Raw genomic sequence first — 27,167 nt, 5'->3', positions numbered from 1 at the left:
TTTGAAATTGCTATAACCTAGTGTTTTGTCACAAAAGAATTTTATCTATTCATACAATCTTATTTCAAATAATATAATTCAAATTTATTAATATTAAGACAATTAAAAATGTAAAAGATGTAAAAAATAAATTTGTTTACCAAACAAGTTCAAATTGTTATGACTATTTGTGTAATTATTTATTTCAACTTGTTATGGCTTTTTGTTTTTCATAAAACAATTATTTCTGCTTATACAAGTTTATTTAAATTAAAATAATATTAATTTATTAATATTTCAACAATTAATAAGTAAAAGATTTAAAAAAATAAATTTGTTTGCCAAATAAGTTCAAATAGTCATGACTATTTAAATATTTATCTATTTCAAATCATTATGACTTTTTCTTTTGTAATAAAACAATTGTTTCAGTTCATATAAGTTTATTTGAAGTAAAATAATACTAATTTATTAATATTCCAAAAATTAATGAGTAAGAGAACAAAAAAAAATCCATTTACCAAATAAGTTCAAATAGTTATGACTATATGAACAATTATCTATTTTAAAACATTATGACCTTTTGTTTTGCCACAAAATAATTGGTTTTGTTCATGCAAGCTTATTTTGAATAAAATAATTTAAATTTATTAATATTCCAAAAATTAATAAGAAAAAAAATGTTTTTTGAACACATTCAAATAGTTATGACTATTTGAACAATTATCTATTTCAAATCATATGATCTTTTATTTCATCATAAACTAATTGTTTTTGCTCATAAAAACTTATTCAGAATAGAAATGATACTAATTTATTAAAATTCTAAAAATTAATAAGTAAAAGATTTAAAAAATAAATATGTTTAACGAGCGAGTTCAAATAGTTATGACTATTTGAACAATTATTTATTGCAAATCATTATGATATTTTGTTTTGTCATAAAACAATTGTTTCTATTGATACAAGTTTATTTGAAATAAAATAATACTAATTTATTAATATTCTAAAACTTAATAAGTTGGAGATTTAAAAAATAAATATGTTTGCCAAACAAATTCAAATAGTCATATCCATTTGAACTATTATCTATTTCAAATCATTATGGCATTTTGTTTTGTTGTAAAACAATTGTTTTATTCATACAAAATTATTCAGAATCAAGTAATACTAATTTATTAATATTTCAAAAGTTAATAAGACATTTAAAAGCTAAATTTGTTTACCAAACTAGTTTAAATAGTTATGACTATTTCAACAATTACCTATCTCAAATAGTATGATCTTGTTTTGTCATAAAACAAATTGTTTCTATTCATGCAAGCTTATTCTAAATAAAATAATGCTAAACTAATAAATTCTAAATATTAATAAGTAAGAGATTTAAAAAATAAATGTGCTTGCCAAACCAATTATAATAGTTAAGACTATTAGAATAATTGTCTATTTCAAATCATTCTGACCTTTTGTTTTGTCAGAAAATTTTTTTTTTCAGTTCATACAAGCTAATTTGAAATAAAATAATATAATTTTATTAATATTTAGAAAATTAATAAGCAAGAAATTTAAAAAAATAAATCTATTTACTGAATAAGTTCAAATAGTTATGATTATTTGAACAATTATCTATTTAAAATTGTTATAAACTTTTGTTTTATCATAAAACAATTATTTTAGTTTAATAAAACTTATCCAAAATAAAATAATATTACTTTATTAATATTTCAAAAATTGAGAAGTTGGAGATTTAAAAAATAAATCAGTTTATCGAATTAGTTTAAATAATTATGGCCATTCAAACAATTATCTATTTGAAATCATTATGAACTTTTTATTTTGTTATAAAACAATTTTTTTTAATCATACAAGTTTATTTGGAATAAAATAATATTAATTTATTAATATTTCAAAAACTAATAAGTAGGAGAATTAAAAAATAAATATACTTATCGGACTAGTTTAAATAGTTATTACTATTTGAATAATTATATATTTCAAATCATAAAATAATTATTTATGTTCACATAAGCTTATTCGGAATAAAATAATACTTATCTAATAATATTATGAAAATCAATAACTAAGAGATTTAAAAAGTAAATTTTTTTGTCGAACTAATTCAAATAGTTAAGGATATATGAATAATTATCTATTTCAAATCGTTATAACCTTTTGTTTTGTCGTAAAATAAATATTTCTGTTCATATAAGTTTGTTTTGAATAAAATAACATTTATTTTTTAATATTTTGAAAATTAATAAGAGATTTTAAAAAATAAATCTATTTACCAAACCAATTCAAGTAGTTATAACAATTTGAACAATTATTTATTTCAAATCATTATAACCATTTGTTTTGTCATAAAACAATTGTTTCTATTGATATAGTCTTATTCAGAATAAAGTATGCTAATTTATTGATATTCTAAAAATTAATAAATAACGGATTTAAAAAATGAATCTACTGGCCTGACTAGTACAAATAGTTAAATAAATTTATTTTTTAAATCTCTTAGTTATTAATTGTCAAAATATTATTATATTAGTATTATTTTATTTTGAATAAGCTTGTATGAATAGACATAATTATTTTATGAGAAAACAAAAGGTTATAACAAATTAAAATATATAGTTGTTCAAATAAGTATAATTATTTGAAGTGGTTCCATAAATAACATTATTTTTTAAATCTCTTATAAAATTTTAAAATATTAATAAATTAGTTTTATTTTATTATGAATAAACTTGGATAGGTTGAAATAATTGTTTTATAACAAAACAAAAGGTTATAATGATTTAAAATAATAGATAATTATTCATATAGTCTTAACTATTTGAACTGGTTTGATAAACAAATTTATTTTTTATTATGAATTTTTAGAATATTATTAATTTAGTATTATTTTATTCGAAATAAATTTATATGAACAGAAATAATTATTTTATGACAGAACAAAAAAGTTGTAACAATTTGAAATAGATAATTGTTCAAATAGTCATAATTGTTTGAACTAATTCAGTAAATAGATTTCTTTTTTGAATCTCATATTAATTCTTGAAATATTAATAAATTAGTATTATTCTATGTCAAATAAACTTGTATGTTCAAAATTATTGTTTTATGACAAAACAAAAAGTACTAACAATTTTATTTCAAATAAGCTTGTATGTTGAAAAACGGTTGTTTTATAACAAAATGAAAGGTAATAAAATAGATAATTATTTAAATATCCATAATTATTTAAAATTGATTTAGTAAACTGATTTATTTTTTAAATCTCTTATTAATTTTTAAAATATTAATAAAGTAGTATTATTTTTTTTTGGATAAACTTTTGTGAACTAAAACAATTGTTTTATGACAAAACAAAAGTTCATATCGATTTTAAATAGATAATTATTTAAATAGTTATAACTATTTGAACTTGTTCAGTAAACAGATTTATTTTTTTAAATCTTTTCCTTATTAATTTTTGGAAAGTTAATAAATTAGTATTATTTTCTTTCGAATAAGCTTGTTTAAACTAAAAAATTATTTTATGACTAAACAAAAGGTCAAAATGATTTGAAATAGATAACTATTCTAATAATCTTAACTATTTAAATTGATTCAGCAAACATATTTATTTTTTTAATTATTTATTAATTTTGAAAATATTATTAAATTAGTATTATTTTTATCTGAATTAACTTGTATGATCAGAAACAATTGTTTTATGACAAAATAAAGATCATAATGATTTGAGATTGATATTTGTCCAAATAGTCGTAACTATTAGAATTACTTTAGAAAACAACTTTAGTTTTTAAATCTCTTTCTTAATAATTTTTAAAATATTAATAAAGTAGTATTAGTTTATTTTGGATACGTTATTAATTGAAACAATTGTTTTATGACAAGACAAAAAGTTAAAACTATTTTAAATAGATAACTGTTCAAATAGTCATATCTAATTAAAATTGTTCAGTAAACATATTTATTTTTTTAAATCTCTTACTTATTAATTTTTTGAATGTTAATACATTAGTATTATTTTATTCTGAATAAGTTTGTATGAACTAAAATAATAGTTTTATGACTAAACAAAAGGTTAGAACGATTTGAAATAGATAATTGTTCAAATAGTCTTAACTATTTAAATTGGTTCGACAAACATATTTATTTTTTAAATCTCTTAATTATTAATTTTTAGAATATTATTAAATTAGTATAATTTTAATCGGATAAGCTTATGTGAAAAGAAACAATTGTTGTATGACAAAAGAAAGATCATTACAATTTGAGATAGATAATTGTTTAAATAGTTATAACTATTTGAATTGGTTTAGTAAATAGATTTAGTTTTTAAATCTCTTATTAATTTTCAAAATATTAATAAATTTGTATTATTTTATTTTGAATAATTTTGTATGAATAGAAACAATTTTTTTACCACAAAACAAAAGGTCATAATAATTTAAAATGGATAATTGTTCAAATGGATATAACTATTTGAACTTGTTCGATAAACATATATTTTTTAAATCTCCTACATATTAACTTGCAAAATATTAATAAAGTAGTATTATTTTAGTCTAAATAAACTTATATGAATAGAAACAATTGTTTTATGACAAAACAAAAGATCCTAACTTTTTGAAATAAAAAATTGCTCAAATAGTCATAATAATTTGAGCTTACTTAGTAAACAGATTCATTTTATAAATCTTTTATTTATTAATTTTTGAAATATTAATAAACTAGTATTATTTTATTTCAAATAAGCTTGTATGGACATAAACAATTTGTTTATCACAAAACAAAAGGTTATAACTATTTGAAATAAATAGCAAATATTCAAATGAGAACTCTGAAGGTCGAAGAGGGGAAAGGTTCCATGTGAACAGCACTTGAACATGGATTAGTTGATCCTAAGAATGGGGGGAGTTAGTCCAACAGTGTATTAAGTGCGAGCTTTGAAAAGGAATCAGGTTAAAATTCCTTAGCCAGAATGCGGAGGCTAATGGCAATGTTAGGGAGTTTGGAGTCATCGGCAGGGCCTCGAGAAGAGTTATCTTTTTTGTTTAACTGCCTACCCACCTTAGAAATGGTTGAAAGAGCACCACACATCACGTGGTGTTTGGTAAACCCTCAACGGCCCTTAAAAACCTAAAAGATCATACTATCCGTGTCTAATTGTACTTATAAATCCATCAAGTTTCCAAGGTGAATAGCCTTTAGTCGATGGAACAATGTAGGCAAAGGAAATTGACAAAATGGATCTGTAATCTCGAGAAAAGGATTGGCTCTAAGGGCTAGGCATAAGGGTCCCAGTGTCAAACCATCAGCTACTTGACCACTACTCGAGTTGCTTCCATGGCGAGAGTAGGTCATTGCATGCTGATCAAGGGATGGACTGGGAAAGGCTCCCTCAAGGGCTTTTCTCGGATGATGAATAGTTAACTCAGAACCGATACAGACAAGGGGAATTTGATTGTTTAATTAAAAGAAAAGTATTGTGATGGTCATTACGGATGTTCACACAATGTGATTTTTACCCAGTGTTTTGAGTGTCAATGTGAAGAAATTCAACCAAGCATGGGTAAATGACAGAAGTAACTATGACTCTTTTAAAGTAGCCAAATGCCTTGTCATCTAATTAGTGATGCACATTAATGGATTAATGAGGTTCCCATTGTCCCTGTCTACCATCTAGTGAAACCAAAGCCAAGGGAACAGGCTTGGTAGAATTAATAGAAAGAGAAGACCTTATTAAGTTGACTTTAGTCTAACTTTGTGAAATGACTTGAGAGGTCTAGGATAAGTGGGAGACCTCAAATGAAATTGAAATACCACTACTTTTAACGTTATTTTACTTATTTTATGAATCGAAAGTAAGGCACGACCCTTTTTTTGGACCTAAGGCCAGCCTCAGTTAGTCAATCTAGGCAAAAAACATTCTTAGGTGGGGAGTTTGGCTGGGAAGGTAAATTTGTTAAAAGATAATACAGGTGTCCTAAGATGAGCTCAATGAGAACAGAAAACATATGTGGAACAAAAGGGTAAAAGCTTATTTGATTTTGATTTTTGGTACGAATATGAATTATGAAAGCATGGCCTATCAATCCTTTATACCTTTGGAATTTGAAGCTAGGGGTGTCAGAAAAGTTACCATAGGGATAACTGGCTAGTGGTAGCTAAGCATGCGTAGCAACATTGCTTTTTGATCCTTCGATACCAACTTTTCCTATCATTGTGAAGCCAAATTCACCAAGTGTTGGATTGTTCACCCACTAATAGAAAACATGAGTTGGGTTTAGACTAATATGAGATAGGTTAGTTTTACCTTATTGATGGCAGTGTCGCAATAGTAATTCAACCTAGTAGAGAGGAATTGTTGATTCACACAATTGGTCATCGTGCTTGGTTAAATGTTAATGGTGCAAAGCTACCATGTGCTAGATTATGACTGAACACCTCTAAGTTAGAATTTGGGCTAAAAATGATGTATGTGCTTGTCACCCGATTGTCAACCCACAGTAGAAGCCTATGGCCCCCAAAGGTACATGTTGTAGGTGCAACCTCTAAGGTGAACAAATTATGCGAGCCTCCTTAGAGCTTAATTCCCACAAAGTGACAGATAGAATCCTTTGTAGATGACTTAATTATGTGATGGAGTACTGTAAGTGGTAGAGTGGCCTTGCTGCCACTGTGCCATGATCCACTAACATTTAGCCCTTTGTTGCTTTAATTCATTCTTTCCCTTCACACCCATTGAAGTTTATTCACTTTATTTTTTTAAACCATACCTCTTTGGGCTAGGGGATGAATGGTGTTCTCCATTGCAATCAATTGGACTGGTGGATGACATCCCTACCTCAAGCATCCAAGTAAATGACAACCAAATGCCTTTGGTATTTATTATAGGAATAGGCTCACCCTTGGTGCAACTGGCCCTTGGATCAGTTCTGCCTGCACACCATTGACAGAACTTGGCCTTTGGTCTGTACGGGCAATCACATCCAACACCATTGGCAGATGTTGGCCTATTATTTCCTCAAATACATTAGCAAATGATAGCCTCTTAGTTCAGAATGCTACCTCGAACACCATCGCTAGATGCTGGCACTTGTAAAAAATTATCAACCTACGAGACTCAAGTGCTTAGCATAATTCTAGCTTGTCAAAGATTGTACTATAGTATTAGGCATTCTAGAAGCCCACAAATTTGATCTTCCTAGGACTATGTTTAGGCAATCCCGCACATGGGTTTGATTGTGCGCTAACACCTTGATCATCAGTGCCTGCACCTAGGTTTGATTGTGTGACCACACATTGCTCACAAGCGCACGTACCCGGACCTAGCTCAATTCTACCAAACCTAAAAACCTTGCTTGTGTCTCTGGAGTTTTGATTACTGTCCATACCATTGTTTTTGGTAGTTCCCTATGACCTAGGACTCTAGTAAGCCTTATGGCTTGGTTTGCTTGGTAGTCAAACCCTATCATACTAGAATTGAGACTATTTCTCAACTAAAGAGAACCCTTGGGCTTGGACTAGCTCTCAGACCATGACACATACACATGCCTCAATTCATCTAAGTGTTCACCAGTGCCTACACCTGAGCCTGGCTCAATTCTATAAAACTTAAACACTGTGCCTGAGCCTCTAGAGTCTTGATCACTGCCTATACCACTATTCTAGGCTAGTGCCCTCAACCTAGGCCTCCAATAGGCCTTAAGGCTTGGTCCCCTTGGCAATTAGACCTTTTTTTATTAGAACTGGAACTACTCCTTGACTCAGAGAGAACATTGGGTCATGGACCAGCATTTAGATCATGACACATGCACTTGCCTCGACCACCATTGAGACATGTTGGCCCTTAGTCTTTGCACATGCTTTGACCTCTATCAACACATGCTAGCCTTTTGTATAAGTAGTTCCTTTAAACACCATTGGCATATGCTAGGCCATGCACTGAATGTGATATCCTAGGCCTAGAACATATACCATGCACACTACTATCGAGCAGTTGGTGGGTTCAGGCACATCTTTACATTTTTGCCATACGAATGCCATTTTAATGACTTGTCAATTCATCTAAATGTTCACTAGCACCTACACCTAAGGTTGGCTCAATTTCTTGGAACCCGAACACCATGCTTGAGCCTTTAGAGTTTTGATCACTGCCCATACCACTATTATTTGCTAGTGCCCCACAACCTGGGCCTCCAGTAGGTCTCAAGGCCTACTCCCCCTAGTAGTTGGAACCTTTTCTACTAGAATTGGAACTGTTCCTCAACTTAGAGAAAACTTTTGAGCCTGGACTAGCTTGCAAACCATGATATAAGTACATGCCTTGACCACCATCAGGATATGTTGGCCCTTGGTCTTGGCACATACTTCGACCACCAATAGCACATGTTAGCCCTTTGTGTGAGTAGTTCCTTTGAACACCATTGACACATGCTAGGCCATGCACCACACATGAGTATCCTGGGCCCAAGCCTCACACAATGCATACCATGATTGGGCAATCAGTGGGTTCCTACACATCTTTACATTTCTGCCATACCAATGCCATTTTTATGGCCTATAAACTCACATAAGCACTCACTAGTGCCCACACTTAGGCTTGGCTCAATTTTGCCAAACCCGAACACCGTGCTAAAGCCTCTAGAGTCTTGATCACTGCTCGTACCACTATTTTGGGCTAGTTCCTTATGACCTGGGCCTCCAGTAGGCTTCAAAGGCTAGTTCCCCTTATAATCGAACCCTTTTTCTTATTAGAACTAGAATTGCTCCTTGACTCAAAAAGAACCCTAGGCCTGGATCAACTTATGAATTATGACACATGCATATGCCTTGACCACCATTAAAAGATGCTGGCCCTTGGCCTTCGTGCATGCTTCAACCACCATTGGCACATGCTGGCCCTTTGTGCAAGTAGTTTCCTTGAACACCAATGGCACATGCTAGGCCATACACCAAGCATAGGTATCCTGGGCTTAGGTCATATACTATGCGTACCATGATCGAGTAGTAGATGGGTTCATGCACATCTTTATACTTTTGCCATGCTAATGCCATTTTTATGGCTTGTAAATTCATATAATGCTTACTAGCTCCTGCACCTTGGCTTGGCTCATTTCCACTAAACTTGAACATCGTGCTTGAGCTATTAAAGTCTTGATCACTGCTCTTACCACTATTTTGGGCTACTTCCCTATGACCTAAACTTCCAGTATGCCTCAAGGCCTAGTCTCCCTAGCTATCAGACTTTGTCTTGCTAGAATTGGAACTGTTGCTCGACTAAAAAAGAGCCTCTAAGCCTGGACTAGCTTGCAAACCATGGCACATGCACATGCCTGGACTGCCATCGGGACATGTTCACCTTTGGTCTTAGCATATGCTTCAACCATCATTGGCATATACTAGCCCTTTGTGCGAGTAGTTCCTTCGAACACCCTCGGCACATGCTAGGCCGTGCACTAAGTGCAAGTATCCTAGGCCATAGTCATGCGCCATGTGCACCATAACCAAGCAGTAGGTGGGTTCAAGTGTCAAGGTTCATAAGCTAGTACAAGCCAAAGTATTCTCTTCAAGTTAAGTAGCAGTTCAAGTTCTAACGAGATAGAGTTTGACATTTAAGGAGACCAGGCCTTGAGGTTCACTAGATGTCTAGGTCATATGGAACTAGCCCAAAATAATGGGATAGGTAGTGATAAAGACTCTAAAGGCCTAGGAAAGGTGTTTAGTTTGGGTAGGATTAAGCTAGGCCCAGGGGTAGGCATTGATGAGCATTGCACTAGCATCTAATCAAACCTAGGTAAGAACATTAATGATTAAGGAGTAGGTACATGGTCGAGCCCAAGTATGGGCACACCTGAACACAATCCTAGGAGGATTAGTTTCTAGAAGGCCTAATATTTAGCATGATATTATCAACTCAAAGATTATGCAGCAACACCAATCCCTTAGAATAAAAAATTATATCTTATCTCCTAAAATCATAGGATTCAAGCCAGTGTAATCCCTAGAGTTTAGAAATGTATCTTGGCACTAATTATAAGGGGGACTCAGTTATAAATAGAGAGATTCTTATCCTTATTGTACACACACTAGAACCATTGAGTAATAACATCCTTACTTTTACCTTAAACCTTGTTTTATTCTTTTGTTAGCCTTTCTGTAAGCACTTATTGTGGCCTTTCATTTTGTAACTTACTAAGTGGCCAAGCCTTATAGTCTAAAGTGTCCATACACTATTTCTTATGTTAGGCTAATTTGGGATGCAAAAGAGTCCATTCTTGAGTCTTGGAGTTGTGCGAACTTGAAGCTTGACTCTTGACCAATGACACAAGCACATCTTCATATTTTTACCATGCAAATGCCATTTTTATGGCTTGTAAATTCATAAAATGCTAACCAACACCCGCACCTAGGCTTGGCTCAATTTTGCCAAACCTGAACATCGAGCCTAATCCTCTAGAGTCTTGATCATTGCCTATAAATTCATAAAATGCTAACTAACACACACACACACCCCTAGGCTTAGCTTAATTCTGTCAAACCTGAACATTAGGCCTAAGCCTCTAGAGTCTTGATCACTACCTATTCCATTATTCTAGGCTAATTCCTCATGACCTGGACTTTTAGTACACCTCAAGGCTTGGTCTGCCTAGCTTTTAGACCTTGTCCTACTAGAATTGGAACTATTTCTCTACTAAAAAAGAACTCTTGGTTTTAGACTAGCTTACAGACTATGACATATGCACATTCCTCAATTGCCATCAAGACATGTTGGCCTTTGGTCTTGGCACATGCTTTGATTACCAGTGACACATGTTAGCCCTTAGTGTAGGTAATTCCCTCAAATATTATTGGTACATGCTAGGCCATGCATCATGCAGACCATGACTGGGTAATAGTTGGGTTCAAGCACATCTTCATATTTTTTCCATGCCAGTGCCATTTTTATGGCTTGTAAATTCATATAACAGTCCCCTATGCCTTCATGTGAAGTTTCATGGCAAGATGACTCATTTTTTGTTTTTCATGATTTTTAAAATTTTTCATGGTTTGGGATTTTTTAAAATTCTTTTAAAAGGATTTTTGCCCCTAAATTTAGTATACATGATACTTGTATTTTTGTAGGCATCCATAAAAAAATTTAGCTAAGAACTCATAGTGTAGAAGATCTTATGGCCATTTGAAAAAAGCATCCCTATTTTAAACACTTGAATGGCTACTGGTTGCAAACCTATAAAAGCTCTTATGCTTTTTTAAGGGGTTGTGAGTTGTTGAGGTTCTTTGGGGGATAAGGGGTCAATATAAGGGCTAAGGACTAGCACCCATTAAATATCATGTGCACATGCCCCCTGGCCCCCTTCTTCAATCGTTGAAACCCTCAATGCCATTGACTAGGTTCTCCAACAATCTTTCGGTGATGGTGCCCTAGGCAAAAAATATGACACCAGTATATGCCTGAGCCTAGCATGTGCATCAGGGCCCAGAATCAAACTTTAGCCAAGGCCTCGACCATCATTAGCATATGGTACGGGCACATGTCGGTATATGGTATGGGCATATGCCGATATATGGTACAAGCACATACCTTGACCATCATCAGCATGAGCTGGCCTTTGGTAAGGCACCTACCTCAACCACCATTGGCATTAGCTAGCTTTGGTATGGGTAATTGCCTTGACCACTATTGTTACATACAGGCCTTTGGTGAAGGCACATGTCTCGATTAGTATCGGTAAAAAATAGCCTTTGGTGTAGGTAGTTACCTCAAACACCAATGGCATATGCTGGCCCTTACTATGAGCACTTGCCTTGAACACCATCAACATATGTTGGGCCTTGATACGGGCACATGCCTTAACCACCATCAACACCTACAAACCCTTGTGCAAGATATGCTTGTTTGAAAGAAGTTCCCTATTATAGACACTTTAATGTCTACTGCTAACATATCTGTAAAATCTATCATGCCTTTTAAGGGTGATTGTCTGTCCCCTTTTTTCCCCCAATGAGGGAATAGGTGTGCATGATAGGCTTGTTGTTGCAAACATCCATGACAATGTCTTTAGAGCAAAATCCAGGCCATACATGCCTTTCGATCATGTTGTCAAGTAGCTAGTTGCTTTAGTGTCCTATAAGAGCTCATGGCCTTAACTGGTTGGTCTGCATATGGAAAAAAGGGCTCAATTGTGTTGAGCTCAAGCTCATGCCTATGATTGATGCTTCCTTAAACCCTAGACCAAGTCTCTAAATTGGGCAATATCTTCTTAAAGTGGTACAAGTAGAAGCTGCAACCATTGACTTAGTCTGGCTAAGTCTCTTGAGTATTTGGCAGTTCCGTGGTCCCTTATCATCGACCACCCGTGCATGTAGCCCATGCTACCAAAGACCCTATGAACAAATCCCAAAATCAAGCAATATCCCCTTAGGATGGTGGCTGCGGAGGTTTCGTGTGCTATCTCGACTAGACCAAGCATTGGTGGTGTCATGCCATTATTGCCTATTGGATGGCAAGGGCAGTCTTATAGCCCTTGCTTATGTTTTTCCCATGCGAAGTGGTTGTGGCATGACCTCCTACATCATTTCCTCTTCTCGCTCATCGAGTAATTGATTAGGTGGGTTGTGGACTAGTGTGCATGGATGCTACCACTTGTATGCAATAGGCATATAAGTGATGTTATGATTATGCATGTTGGCAGGCTCTATACTCGATGCATCAAATTGTTAACCCATCATCCTTTTCAATCTCCCCCTATGTGGTCATTGTACCTTAGGGGTGCAATCGAGATCCTATGCTACATACCTAAATTGATGTAACTGGATGTCTTGCAATCCATCATTCTTCTTGCATCTTTAAGGGCTTTGGTTCAAACCTCAATCACATGTTGTGTCCTAAGTGTGCCACCCAAAACTTTATAGCCACATTGGTGCACTAGTGTTCGATTATGCTATTAGATGTGGAATGTTTTATGGGTACAGGCTTTCGACCCTTGCACATCTATTGCTATGCATTTTATGAGCTTGACACACATGATGCTTATGCTTTGTGTTGGCTATCTCTATCTCTCAGTCATTGCAATGAGGCCCATGCAGTGCCAATATCCTGAAGGAATGCTTACTTGGTTGATCCTACCAAGTAGTCATATGCTTGTCTCGAAGATTAAGCAATGCTTATGTAAGTTTGAACTAATTTAGATAGTGAAACTATGAATGGCTTATTAAATCAATTATAGGTTATTTGATGGTATCTACTAATAGGATAACTATAGTAATTCCAGAGCAAATATGTGCAACAAACCCCAACTTTTGGAAATGATGCATTCATTAGATAAAAGGTCTACACAGGCTTTGCCTATTACTTTGATAATTCATGATAACTTGATAGATCACACAACCTATATGCCGAAGATGCATCATTCAAAATATTGCCCTATCAACTTTTGATAGTAGGACAATGGCCTACTATGGTGGTGATGGGTGATGGAGAATTAGGGTTTGATTCTAAAGAGGGAGCTTGAGAAACGTCTACCACTTCCAGGGAAGGTAGCAAGTGCATAGATTACCCAATCCTAACATAGGGAGGTAGTGAAAATAAACAACAATACCAAGCTTTATAAGTCTAGTAATTAAAATAAGTACAATCTAAATCCCTTAAGGGGGTCTATTCGAAGGTAAGTCTAAAGCTAGCAGTTACAACAATTCCAGCTCCAATAGCATATATTTTAAGTTTTTACAGTTAAAAAGCTCATAGTTGAAACTAGGATTGGGTCATGCGTTCCACTTCATAGTGAGCACCAAGCTACTCTTCCCTACTATTGGTAAGGCATTCCTAGCCTTAATAGGCCAAATCATTCCTCTAACATTGTTACTTTGAAGAAATTAGAGTGCTCAAAGTAGGCTTGTGCTTGTATACATTAACATGGGATAACATCATAGGCTTTCAGTCTTAATGTGTTAGCCTTTGAGATAGGACTAATGATTAACAGAGACAATTAGGGGCTTTCAAAATTCATAGTTAGAGGTGAAATTTTTAGATTTATGAAAGATGAACAACTGCAAAAGCATTTGCTAAGGATGTTTTCATTAATCAATAATGAAAGTTTAGGCTTAAAGATGATCAAATACCATCCTAGTCTCAACCATAAATGATGTCGACTAAGGATCGATGGATATTACTTTTAGAACTCCACCAGCATCTTATGAGAAATCAAAGTCTTTGGGTTTCGGGGGAGTATGGTCGCAAGGTTGAAACTTAAAGGAATTGATAAAAGGGCATCAGTAAGAGTACAGAGTGTGGCTTAATTTAACTTAAGAAAGGGAAACTTACTAGGTCTAGACATAGTAGGGATTGACATATTGAGAGCTCTTTTTTTATTCTATGGGTGGTGGTGCATGGCCATTCTTAGTTGGTGAAGTAATTTGTCTAGTTAACTTCATTAAAGAATAAGACCTTTACCTGCTAACTAGGTACGCGGAGGTGATCCTTTATGGCTAGCTTCTTAGATGGATTATGGCCACTTAGGCTGAGAAAGTTTGAGGCAATAATAGGTTTGTGATGCCATTAGATGTTCTTGGCCGCACACTCGCTACATTGATGTATTCAAAGAGTCTATAGCCTTGGTTGACAAGTCTAGGTAATCTTTGAAATTTCATCGTGATGGGGATAGATCATTGTAGTTGTTGGTTTTGAACAAGGAATTCCTAGTAAGTGTAAGTTATCAACTCATGTTGAGCACGTCCCTACCCTTTGTACACCACCCATTGCTCCTATCGATTTAATGGTTTGATGAAGTGTTCGAATCATGGTGACATGGACAATTCACTACTTGTGATATCATGGGAAGTCCACTAAACCTTATCATTTAGAGGAAGGAAAAGTCGTAACAAGGTTTTAGTAGGTGAATATACAGAAGGATCATTGTCCAAAGGATCATTATTGAAACCCACTTAACGAATGACTCATGAACACGTTAATTGAACACCAAAAGGGTGGGGGTGCATTCATGCCCTAAGCCCTTTTTAGCCTCAGGTGGGTGTGACATTTCATTCTACCTCTTGGAGGGGCGAAATGATTGGTATTACTGCCTATGACTGAATAACAAAGCCATAGTGTGAATTGTACCAAAGAACCAGAATGAAAAAGAATGTATGTGCCATCATCATCCTATTCGTGATGTGTGCATAGTCAGCATTGTGACTCTTTTTGTCATAAAAAACCAAAAACGACTCTCGACAATGGATATCTCAACTCTTACATTAAAGAAGAATGTAGTGAAATGCAATACTTGGTGTGAATTGCAAAATCCTATGAACCATCGAGTCTTTGAATGCAAGTTATGCCCTAAGCCATTAGGTCGAGGGCACATTTGCCTGGGTGTCATGCATTGTCACCCTTTCTAAACTCCTATCCATTGAGCTCTAGGTGAAAGGGGTGAAAGATGGCCTCTTGCGATCTTGTCGGTCATGGTTGGCCTAAAAATGAGTCCCTGGCAATGATAGCACTGTGACCATTAGTGGTAAAGCCCTTAATGTGCCTCATCTTTAATGACATGTACTTGTTGTCCACCCAGACCCTATTAGATCCCTTGTATCACTTGGTCGATGCTCACATCATGACCTTAGGTTAGGTAAGATTACCCACTAAGTTTAAGCATATCAATAAGTGAAGGAAATGAAATTAACTAAGATTCCTCTAGTAGTGACGAGCAAACTGAGAATAGCCCAGCTTGAGAATTGGACACCTTCAATGTCTAAATTGTAGTATGAAAAAGTGTCTTCAATGGTAGACTGGGCCCAAGTACGCTAAAAAGGGGTGTAAAGAGGGTGAGAGCCCTATTGTGCCTAGACCCTTTCATAGCGTTAGGCATTGTCTGTGAGTTGGGTTATTTGGGAATGCAACCCTAGTCAAGGGGTAAATTCTATCCAAGGCTAAATATGGGTGAGAGACCGATAGCAAACAAGTACTATGAGTGAAAGATGAAAAAAACTTTGAAAAAAGAGTCAAAAAGTGCTTAAAATTATCGAAAGAGAAGTAGATGGGGGTTGACAATGCACCTTGATCAGATGTGGAATAGCGAGAGCCGATCGCTGATCAGCTCAAGGCATGGATCGACATGGATCATGAAGGTGGCCCAAGCCTAGGCTTTCGATATGCTTATAGAGATGTTATCACCGTGATCATGAAATGCAGCACAAATCATCTCGGTGTGCCTTAACACTGGCATGCTCTAGGCATTAGCCTGTGGTCTCACCATCTGACCCATTTTCAAACATAGACCAAAGAGTCTAACATGTGTGCTAGTCAATGAGCTAAAACACCCATAAGGTGCAAGGAAGTTGATTGGTAGGATCTCTCATAGGTGCACCACCAACTGACCTTGAACTTTTTTACGAAGGGCTCGAGTGTGAGCTACCTATTAGAACCCAAAAGATTGTGAACTATGCCTAAACAGGCAAAACCAAATGAAACTTTGGTGGAGGCTTGCGGTGATAATGATGTACAAATCATTTGTATGACTTAGGTATAGGGGTGAAAGACTAATCGAATCATCTATAGCTGGTTCCCTCTGAAGTTTCCTTTAAGATAGTTAGAGCCTTTGGCATGTTCTATAGGGTAAAGCCAATAATTAGAGGCATTCGATGGACAACGCCCTCAATCTATTCTCAAACTATAAATAGGCAAGATGGCTTGTGTCACTAGCTAAGCTTTCTCTTAATGAAGTAATAGACTATGTGGCATTTGGATGGATGCTTCCCCACAAGTAGCCAATGATAGTTTGATATCTAAATAGACAACCAACAAGCCACAAATTAATCTCAAGAATATATAATGATATATTGGGCCATATTAGGAGCACACCAAGGCAACTTTCGATGTTCCCATAAGAAAAAATTGTTTTATTAATATCAAGAAAGTATAACAAGTATAAAAAGAGCACCGAGTCTTCCCACCATCATCGGGGCCAGAGAGGTAGCCCTAGATGGGTGGTCTAACATGTACCTTAGTCAGTGAGGTAGCCCAATAATATGTCGATTGCTTAACCCCTCGGAAGAGATTAATAGATCTTATACTGATGCTACTAAGAATCATTACAAAGTTTGAATGGGGACACTTTTTCCAAGCTAATGAGATCTACCCTCATTTTTGGCACCTTTACTTAGTCATGGCCCTATATATGGGTGGCTCATTACATTCTATGCTCAATTGTGGCCCAATACAAGGTTGGCTCATGACATCCTCCCCTACCTATTTTGTCGATGACCTCATTGACTTGTTGGCATAGAATTCTTCAATCTTTTGCTTAAATGCTTGGAGGACATGATCTCTTTCCCAACTAGTTTCTTCTAGTCCTAAGCTCTCCCACTCCACTAAATATTCGTGAACTATTCTTCGAGATACTCAAGATACCTTGTCAACTAAAATCTCTTTAACTCGATGTTCTGATGGTGGCTTCATGGTAATGGCAACTCTAGTTGATTCACCTCAACTTGTATCTGTGGGGTTTGCATGATAGGGCTTTAAGTTGTTCACATGGAACACTGGGTGCACCTTCATCCATTTTGGTGGGTCGATTTTATAAGAGGCATTCCCAACTTTGGAAAGGATCTTCACTGGACCCTAATACTTATGCTCCAACCTATGATCCTGCTTCTTTAGGAACCTAGTTTTTTCAGGCACTAATCTGATAAGAACAAGATCACCAACTTTGAATTGCTGTGCCTTTTGACCCTTATCTGCCCATTTCTTCATGTGGTTCAATGCTTTTTCTAAGTCTACTTGCATAATTTATGTGTTTTGTATTGATTTTTTGCTAAGGTTGAAGGGTCATGGATTCTTTGCTCGATATGGCTCAAGGGATGTATGTAGTGGTCTTCATAGTTATTCAGTGAACATTTCAAATGGACTTTTTTTTGTGGAAGAACATTTGTTGGAATTAAAACAAAGCCAAGCTACATTCAACAATAAAGGCTAATTTTTCTAATTAGCTTGAACAAAGTGTCCTAAGTACTCCTCCAATAACCCATTAAATCATTTAGTTTGACCATTAGCTTGCAAGTGATAACTTGAAAAGATGTCGAGCTGAGATACCAAGATCTTGAAAAATTCTCTCGAAAATGACTAGTGAATCTTGGATCCCTGTCACTAACAATGTTTTCAGAAAGGCCCTAATACTTGACTACATGTTTAAATATTATTCAAGCCATATCTTCCATAATGTAATACTTTTATCAATGTAGCATATTTAAAGAAATGGTCAATCTCTACTAGAATAGACACAAGATCACCAACCTTAGGAAGGCCCAATATGAAGTCAAGGGAGAAACTTACCTAAAGTTTTGTGGGCATAAGTAATGGTTCAAGTATGCCTGTCGATTTCTTCTTTTCAACTTTGTCCTGTTGGCAAATATGGTAAGTCTTTGTATAGTCCATCACATCTTGCCATATGTGAAGCCAACAATAGTTTTGTTTTAGTAAGGCTAAAGTACGTTGCCAACCAAGGTGACCTGCCTATGGTGTATCATGGCATTCCCTAGCATCTATCTTAGACCTCCTACTTTTGGCACAAACAACCAAGGACCTTTTGTCAATAAAACCTCATTTTCTTGCCAAAAGTACTTGGACTTCCCTTCTTCTACTAGCTCAGGATGGCACTGGCTTGTGGATCTTTCTTCAGATTATCTTCAATTAGCTTATGAATATCTATTGTGACTTTACTAGCTACCATCAAGGTAATTCTCCTAAGGGTAGCTAGCTTTGCCTATCTATTTAGTGCATCTACCACTTGATTGGTTATTCTAGTTGTGTGCTCAAAACAAAATTCAAATTCAGCTAGAAACTCTACCATCTAGCTTGCTTAGCCATGAGCCTTAGTTAGGTGAGAAAATGACTAACTATCATATTGTCTATCTTAACTATGACTTGTGAACCTAACAAATAATGCTGCCATGGTTTCAAACAATGGATTATCATTAGAAGTTCTTTCTTTTGAGCCATATATTACTTTTTAGCTTCGCTTAACTTTTGGGGTGCCATTCTTGTAAAAGCACTCCCCCAATAGTGAAATTAGATGCATTTGGTTAAACTTCAAAAGGCTTCCTAATGTAAGGGAGAGTTAAGATAAGGTCCTTCATCATGGCTTTCTTCAAGCCCTCAAAAGCCTCTTGACATTCACTTGTCCAACACCATTTATGCTTCTTTTTCAATAGCTCTATGAGAGCCATGATTCTATGATAGTATCTTTCCACAAATCTCCTATAATAGTTAGCTAACCCCAAAAATGAATGGAGTTCACCTAACATTCTTTGGTGTTGCCTAATCTTTGATAACCCTAACTTTTTCCATGTCCATTCGAATGTGGCCTTGTTTAACATTATAGCCTAAGAAGTGAATTCATGTTTGAGCAAATGCACTTTTTTATCATTTAACATACAATTAATGGTCTTGTAGTATTTGAAACATAAGATGTGGGTGCTCTTGGTGCTCTTCCAAGGTAGAACTATAGACTAGTATGTTACCTAAATAGATGACCACAAACTTGTCAAGATAGTCATGGAACACTTGATTCATCAAGGTACAAAATATGGTAGGGGCATTAGTTAATCCAAAAAGCATAACAAGAAATTCAAATACACCATACTACATTACATAAATGGTTTTTGGCTCATCTCTTTCAGCAATTCTAACTTGATGATAGCCAGATCTCAAGTCCAATTTGAAGAAGCATTTGGCCTAGCTTAGTTGATCAAACAAATCTGCAATAAGAGGAATAGGATATTTGTTTCTCATAGTGACTTTGTTCAATGCACTATAGTCCATACATAACCACAAACTCTCATTAATCCCATCTTTGTAAATTGGCATAGCAATATAAGAAGGCTCCCTTCTCTTTACTCATTTCTTGAATTGTAATGTTGAAATCATTTTCTTCCTATTCTTATGGAGGATTGTGGTTGACACAACACATAAGCTTTCCCTTAAAAACAATAAACAACTAGCAGTAGGGATTAGGATTGCCTGAGCCAACATCATGAAGCCCAATCCTAGGATAACATCAAAGTCATCCATGAGGGAAATCATGAAGTCTACATTTCCATCCCATGGCCTTAACTTGCTTATCACACTTTTAGAGCTTCCACTGATCACAAAGGCTAATGAGTTAACTGCTTTCATTTGCCCACAGTGTTTATTAACCTAGGGACCACACCTTTTTGCTTTCTCTAGTGTGATAAAGGTATCAATTACACCTATATCTACCATGGCATTTATGGTTTTACCATTGAGTACTAGGTCCACATACATCGAACCTTTCACAGATTCTTTTTTTATCATTTTTAGTTGGGTACAAAAGGTATTAAGGAACCATATTGAGCCCATCCATGATGGCTCCATTTAACTTTTTCAACAGTTTTGACTACTTTGGAGGACTCTTGAAAGGAGGCTCTCAAAGCATTAAAGGCATTTCTACGTGGGTATTTGGCCACCCAATGTGACCCCTTGCATAAGAAACAAGCTGGCAGTTGCTTCAGATTGAAATTTGATACATTGTTTGCCTTGGGTTGGGTATTGTCTCAACTAGCAGGCATCTTATCTAATCCTTCATTGAAGGGTCTATCTATTTTGACCATTTTTCTACCATTCCCAAAGTTGGAGTTATTGCCACCTGATAGATGGTTCTTTCATTTTGAGGGGGTATTGTTATAGTCATTAAGACGTTTGGTGGCAGCCATAGTCGTGGCCACATCTTGCATATTTTATCTTTGTAATTCCATCCTAGCCCAAGATTTGAGGCCCTCTAGGAATTAGAACATCTTGTATTTTTTAGACTTGTCTCTAATGTCCAACTCTAAGGTAGAAAAGCTCCTTAAAAACTCTCACATTGTTCTTGTTCACACTAATTCTGGAAGCATCATTTAGGCCATATACTCGACATTCTTAGGGAAGAACTCATTTTTCAACTCTTGCTTAAAATTTGCCCAAGTTTTAATAGGGCATTCATTACCTACAAATTTTGAACACCACTATAGCTTGGCATCCATGGCAAGGTATATTGAAGCCATTGCAACTTTATCTTCCTTTGATTATGTGTGCAAAGCTAAAAGAATTGTTCTATGTCAAACAAGAAGTTCTCAAGCTCTTTGACATCTCTTGCCCCCTCATTACATCGAGGCTTTGGCACTTTGGCCCTTTTCCCTTTCTCCACGAGCAAAAACTTGACCTGGCCATGGCCATTTGTAGCATACTCACTTGGGCCCTAAGCTCCTCAAACTCTCTCTAGAGGACACTCAAGGCATCTTTGGTCTCCTTACCCAAGCTATGTAGAGTATTAGAAAACTCCCATTGGGATATCTTGATCCCCTTCAGTGGATCATGAGTTACCATATGAGCTTTTAAGGTAGCCACAATGGCCTCAAGCTCCTCGATCCTTTGTTGATCATTAAATCCACCACTCATAGCCATTTTATCAATTCTCTAGCACTTCTCAAATGTGCTCTAATACTACATGTCACAGGCTAAGCTTTCACTTAATGAAGTAATAGACTGTGTGGCACTTGGATGGATACTTCTACATAAGTCAGTCAAGGATAGTTTGATATATGAATAGGCAACCAACAAGCCACAAGTTAATCTCAAGAATACACAACAATATATCGGCACATAATGGGAGCACACCAAGGTAACCCCTGGAGTTCTCATAAGAAAAAATGTTTTATTAATATCAAGAATAGTATAATAAGTACAAAAAAAGCATTGAGTCTTCCCACCGTCGTCGAGTTTAGAGGAGTAGCCTTAAATGGGTGGTCTAGCACATACCTTAGCTAGTGATATAGCCTAACAATACATCGACTGCTCACCCCTCTAAAGAGCTTAAGAGATTTTACACCTATGCTACCATGAACCATTACAAAGTTTGAAATAGGGACACTTTTTCCTAGCCTATGAGATTTACCCTCCACCTTGGCACCTTTACTCAATCAAGGCCTTATACATGGGTGGCTCATGACATCCTATGCCCGATCATGGCCCTATACAATGTTGGCTCATGATAGTGTGGTTGCTTCATTTAGCTATGCCATAGAATCGAGAGCTCTAAGTAGGCCATTTTTGGTAAGCAAAATTGGTGATATGAGATGAACTAGAAGCCAAGTTATGGTGCCTAATTGTACTCTAACCTAGAACCCATAAGGGGTGTTGGCTGATTAAGATAGTAGGATGGTGGTCATGGAAGTCAAAATCCACTAAGGAATGTGAAACAAGTCACCTGCCAAATCAACTAACCCAAAAAATGGATGGCACTTAAGCATGTGACCTATACCCAGCTATTGGGGCAAGGGCCAAGCCTCGATGAGTAAGACGACACAATAGTCGTCACAAAACCCAGGGTGTGAACCTAGGTGAAGCGACCATCGGTGCAGATCTTGGTGGTAGTAGCCAATATTCAAATAAGAACTTTGAAGGCCAAAGAGAATAATGGTTCCATGTGAATGGCACGGGTTAGTCGATCCTAAGAGAAAGGGAAAGCTCGTCTGATAGCATATCTAGCATGAGTTTCAAAAGGGATTTAGGCTAAAATTCCTTAATTAGGATGCAGTAGCTAACGACAACATTAGGGAGTTTGGAGAAGTCGATGAGGGCCTTAGGAATAGTTATCCTTTTTGTTTAATGGCTTGCCTACCTTGGAAATGGCTTAGTTAGAGGTAAGGTCCAACAACCAAAAGAGCACCACATGTCTTATGGTGTCAAGTGTGCCCTTGGTGGCCCTTAAACATCTAGAGGACCAAGTGCCATCCATGCCTAGTTGTACTTATAACTGCATCAGGTCTCTAAGGTGAATAGCTTCTAGTCGATGGAACAATATAGGCAAGGGAAGTTGCAAAATGGATCCATAACCTTGGGAAAAAGAATAGCTCTAAGGGTTGGGCACGAGGGGCCCAATCTCAAACCCATCAACTATTGATACATTGCTCAATCTACTATCATGGTGAGAGCAGGTTGCCATGTGCTGGTCAAAGGGATTGGGAATTACTCCCTTAGGGGCCTTTCCTATGTGAAAGCAATCAAATTAGAATTGGTATAGACAAAGGGAATCCACCTATTTAATTAAAACAAATTAATGCAATGGTTTCTGCATATGCTCACGTAATGTGATTTCTACCCAGTGTTCTAAATGTCAAAGTGAAGAAATTCAAATAAGCACGGGTAAATGACAAGAGTAACTATGACCCTTTTAATGTAGCCAAATGCCTCATCATCTAATTAGTGTGTCACATGAATGGATTAATGAGATTCCCACAGTCTCTACCTACTATCCATCAAAACCATAGCCAAGGGAATAGGCTTGGAAGAAATAGCAGGGAAAGAAAACCTTATTGATCTTGGCTATAGTCTAACTTTGGGAAATAACTTAATCGGTGTAGGATAAATGGAAGGCCTTGAGTGAAATTGAAATACCACTACTTTTAATGTTATTTTACTTATTCCATGAATTGGAGGTGAGGCATGACCCCTTATTTTGGACCCAAGGCAGGCCTTGGTCAATCAATCTGGGCATAAAACATTGTCAAGTGGGGATTTTGGCTAGGGTAGCACATCTATTAAAAGATAACACAGGTGTCCCAAAATGAGCTCATCAAGAATAAAAATCTCACATGGAACAAAAGGGTAAAGGCTTGTTTCATTTTGATTTCTAGTGCAAAAATAAACCATGAAAGCATGGATTATAGATCCTTTAGACCTTCAGAATGTGAAGCTAAAGGTGTTAAAAAAGTTATCATAGGGCAACTAGCTTGTGGCAGCCAAGCATTTATAGCGATGTTGCTTTTTGATCCTTTGATGTTGGCTATTCCTATCATTGTGAAGTAGAATTCACCAAGTGTTGGATTGTTCACCCACCACTAGGGAATGTGAACTGGGTTCAGATTGTCGTGAGGCAAGTTAATTTTACCCTACTAATGGCAACATCGCGCTAGTAATTCAACCTAGTATGAGAGGAACCATTGATTTACACAATTGGTCATTGTGCTTGGTTGAAGAGCTAGTGGCACAAAGCTACCATGCGTTGGATTATGACTAAATGACTCTAAGTCAAAATCTGAGCTAAAAGTGACACACGTGCCCATCACTCAATTTTGACCCATCATAGGGGCACATGCTAGCCTTTTGTGTGAGTAGTTACCTTGAACACCATCAACACATGCTGGGTTGCACACCATGCACCCCATGACCTGGTAGTAGGTGGGTTCAGGCACATCTATTGTGCCAATGCCATTTTTATGGCTTCTAAATTCATATAAGCACTCACTAGCACTTGCACCTGGCCCTGGCTTAATTTTGTTAAAACTAAACAACATGCCTAAGACTTTGGTGTCTTGATCACTACCTGTACCATTATTTTAGGCTAGTTCCCCATGACCTGGGCCTCCAATAGGCCTTAAGGTCTGGTCTCTTTGGTAGTTGGACCCTGTCTTACTAGAATGCTCCCTGACTTAGAGAGTACCCCTAGGCTTGGACCAATTAGCGAACTATGACACATGCACATGCCTCGACCACCTTTGGGTCATGTTGGCCCTTGGTCTTGGCACATACTTTGACCACTATCGACACATGCTGGTCCTTTATGTGGGTAGTTCCCTCAAACACCATTGGCACATGCTGAGTTGCACACCACGTGTAGGTATCTTAGGCTCAGGCTGCTCACCTTGCACACCATGATTGGAAAGTAGGAGGGTTATGGCACATCTTAATTTTTCTTCCATGCCAATGCCATTTTTATGGCTTGTCAATTCATCTAAGTGCTCACTAGCACCCATACCTGGGCTTAGCTTAATTCCACTAAACTTGAACATTGTGCCTAAGCCTCTGAAGTCTTGATCACTGCCCATACCACTATTTTAGGCTAGTGCCTTATGACCTAGGCCTCTAATAGGCCTCAAGGCCTAATCCCCCTAGCAATCGAACCCTTTTTTGATATAATAGGAACTTCTCCTTGACTTAGAGAGAACCAATGGGCTTGGACCAGCTTGCAAATTATGGCACAAGCACATGCCTCAATCACCATCAAGACATGTTAGCCTTCGGTCTCTATACATGCTTGAACCACCATCAGCACATGCTAGCCTTTTGTGTGGGCAGTTTCCTCAAACACCATCAACACATGCTAAGCCATGCACCACACGCGAGTATGTTGGCCTGGGCTACGCATAATGCACACCATGATCAGGCAATAGGTGGGTGTAGCCCTATCTTCATATTTTTGCAATGTGAATGCCATTTTTATGTTTTGTAAATTCACATAAGTGCTCACTAAGGCCTACACCTAGGCTTGGCCCAATTCTGCTGAACTTGAACGTCATGCTTAAGCCTCTTGAGTTTTGATCACTGGTCGTACCAGTATTCTAGGCTAATTCCCTATGGCTTAGGCCTCAAGGCCTGGTCCACCTGGCAATCAAACCATTTCCCACTAGAACTAATACTACTCCTTAACTTAGAGAAGACCCTTAAGTTTAGACTAGCTTGTAGGTAACACATGTACATGCCTCGACCACCATTGCGACATGTTGAACCATGGTCTTCACATATGATTTGACCACCATCGGCACATGCTGGCCTTTTGTGTGGGTAGCTCCCTTGAACACCATTGGCACATGCTAGAATGTGCATCAAGCATAGGCATCCTAGGCTCGAACCATGCACTATGCGCACCATGATCAGGTAATAGTTAGGTTTAGGCACATCTTCATATTTCTACTTTGTTAATGCCATTTTTATGGCTGGTAAATTCATATAATGCTCACCAGTGCCCACAACTAGGTTTGGCTCAATTTTTCCAAACCTAAACATCATGCCTGAGTCACTAAAGTCTCGATCATTATCTATACCACTATTTTAAGCCAGTTCCCCATAACCTGGACCTCTAGTATGCCTCAAGGCATGGTCCCCTAAGCTATCAAACTGTGTCCCACTTGAACTAGAATAGCTCTTTGACTCATAAAAACCCTAAGGGCCAAACCAATTTGTCGACCATGGAACATGCACATGCCTCGAATGCCATTGAAACATGTTGGCCCTTGGTCTCAGCACATGTTTCAACCACCATTGGCACATGCTAGGTCATACACCAAGCATGGGTATCTTGGGCTCAGGCCATGCACCGTGCACACCATGATTGGGTAATAGGTGGGTTTAGGCACATCTTCATATATCTGCCATGTTAATGCCATTTTTATGGCTTGTAAATTCATATAAGGCCTCACTGGTGCCAACACCTAGGTCTGGCTCAATTCTGCCAAACCTGAACACCATACCTAAGCCTCTGAAGTCTTGATCACTGCTCATACCACTATTTTGGGCTAGTTCCCCATAGCTTGGGCCCCAAGTAGGCCTTAAGGTCTGGTCCCCTTGCCATTCAAGCCCTATCCTACTAGAACTAGAATTGTTCCTTGACTCGGAGAGAACCCTAGGTCTTGGACTAACTTATAGACTCTGACGTAAGCCCATCCTTGACAACCATCAGGACATGTTGGCCCTTGGTCTCAGCATATGCTTCAACCACCATTGGTACATGTTTACCCTTTGTGCAGGTAGTTCCATCAATCATCATTGATATATGATAAGCTGCACACCACACGCAAGTATCCTAGGCTTGAGCCATGCATAATGCACACCACAATTGGGTAATAGGTGGGTTTAGGCACATCATATTTCTGCCATGCCAATGCCATTTTTATAGCCTATAAATTCACATAAATGCTTACCAATGCTCGCACTTGGGCCTAGTTCAATTCTGCCAAAGCTGAACACTGTGCCTGAGCCTCTGAAGTCTTAATCACTGCCCATACCATGATTTCAGGCTAGTTGCCCATGACCTAGGTTCCCATTAGGCCTCAAGGCCTAGTCCCCCTAGCAATCAAACCTTTTCCAACTTGAACTAGAAATGCTCATTGACTCAAAGAGAACCTTTGGGCATGGACTAGTTTGTGGACTATGACACATGCACATGCCTTGACCACCATCAAGACATGTTGGCCTCGATCTTTGCATAAGGTTTGACTGCCATTGGCACATGCTAGCCCTTCATGTGGGTAGTTTCCTCAAACACCATTAGCATATACTAGGTTGCATACCAAGCATGGGTATCCTGGGCTCGGACTATGCATCGTGTGCACTTAGACCAGATAGTACA

The 27,167-nt window shown here is 36.8% G+C and overlaps 1 non-coding gene and 3 pseudogenes across 1 annotated transcript; all 4 read left to right on the top strand.

The window, feature by feature from the left end:
* Nucleotides 1-4,305: 4,305 nt before the first annotated feature.
* On the top strand, nt 4,306-6,714 carry LOC149517939 (25S ribosomal RNA; annotated as a pseudogene).
* A 6,389-nt stretch (nt 6,715-13,103) lies between these two features.
* LOC149517938 (18S ribosomal RNA) lies at nt 13,104-14,908 on the top strand (annotated as a pseudogene).
* A 303-nt stretch (nt 14,909-15,211) lies between these two features.
* LOC149517937 (5.8S ribosomal RNA) lies at nt 15,212-15,367 on the top strand. Its single transcript, XR_016344328.1, has one exon. It is a non-coding gene; the product is annotated as a 5.8S ribosomal RNA (ribosomal RNA).
* Nucleotides 15,368-15,600: 233 nt separating this feature from the next.
* Nucleotides 15,601-24,248, top strand: LOC149517936 (25S ribosomal RNA; annotated as a pseudogene).
* Nucleotides 24,249-27,167: the final 2,919 nt, after the last annotated feature.

Source organism: Durio zibethinus, chromosome 8, assembly GCF_047325235.1.
Source record: "Durio zibethinus cultivar Kanyao isolate XHJ-2024 chromosome 8, ASM4732523v1, whole genome shotgun sequence".
Lineage (NCBI taxonomy): Eukaryota > Viridiplantae > Streptophyta > Magnoliopsida > Malvales > Malvaceae > Durio > Durio zibethinus.
This window is presented reverse-complemented; position numbering and strand designations above follow the sequence as displayed.